The 1,076-nt window shown below is 52.8% G+C and overlaps 1 pseudogene; it reads right to left on the bottom strand.

Moving 5' to 3' along the window:
• Nucleotides 1–416: 416 nt before the first annotated feature.
• LOC114907589 lies at nucleotides 417–1,076 on the bottom strand (annotated as a pseudogene).

The raw sequence follows: 1,076 nt of genomic DNA on the forward strand, positions 1-1,076 counted from the left end.
ATCCCACCCCTTCATTTCTACACCCCACATAACGGGCTTGCTAAGAAACCAGCGCAGCTACTCAGCTCTGAGAGCCTACCATCCCTTAAATAAATCCTCGCTTTGCTTTCTTGACCTGTCTCCTCTCTGAATTCTTTCTGCAATGAGAGGAGAGCCTACTCTCCCGCAACACGGGCTCCAGCTGTAACAGCCCAAAATACCTGCAGACATCGCCAAATGTCCCCTGCGGGGTAAAACCACCCACTGTTGAGAAGCTGAGAAGCAGTAAGGGAGAGGGTACCTGGAAAGCCCTCACAGAAAGAAGCCGTGAAAATAAAATAGCAGTTGAGCCAGACCTTGTTTGTTTGATGCTTTAAATTCCAATTTCTTTCTTTCTCTTCTGTAGAGAGAAGTCTGTGCCTGTATTGGCCAGCCCGCTACTTGAGGGGAACGAAGCGGGAGGAGTGCGTGGCCCCCGTGCCCGGCAGGGCGTGCTACAGGCTTGTAGGTGATGAGAACTTGCCTAGGTAGTGGCCAGTCATCTCAGGGTTGGTTTTCACCTGGCTGAAGGTCTTGCCGTTGTAGACGCCCTCCAGGCTGCCCACCATTTTGGGCAGGATGATCACGCCGCGCTGCGCGTCTCCACCACCTCAGGCTCCTCCGTGGGAGGCACCGCCTTCTTGGCCTCGCGCAGGCGCTTCAGCAGCCACTCGAGGGCTGCTTCCTCCGCAGGACGTAGTGCGGCCGCCGCCGCTGACCCGGGCTGTACGGCTGCGTCAGCTACGCGCAGGCCGTGTCCAGTAGCTGGTCGAGGTACACGCGGCCGCAGGTGAACTTGCGGAAGGCAAACTTCTTCTGCTCTACCTCCGTCACCTTGTTGGCACTTCCTAAATTCCAATATCATCACTTACTTTACACGACATATAAGGAAACCGTATTTCCCAAGCCAAAATTCAGGACATATGACTTAACAGAGGCTTAAAACAAAAGAAAACATGTCTATGAACGTATTTATTCGCCAGCACTCTACAGTTTAAGTCACACTCGTATAGGTTTTTTTCCCCTCCTCTCTTACCCCTTTTATCCTTTACAGGCAT

This window comes from Monodon monoceros, unplaced genomic scaffold (genome assembly GCF_005190385.1).
Source record: "Monodon monoceros isolate NGI ecotype Baffin Bay Population unplaced genomic scaffold, NGI_Narwhal_1 Super_Scaffold_3, whole genome shotgun sequence".
Classification (NCBI taxonomy): Eukaryota; Metazoa; Chordata; class Mammalia; order Artiodactyla; family Monodontidae; genus Monodon; species Monodon monoceros.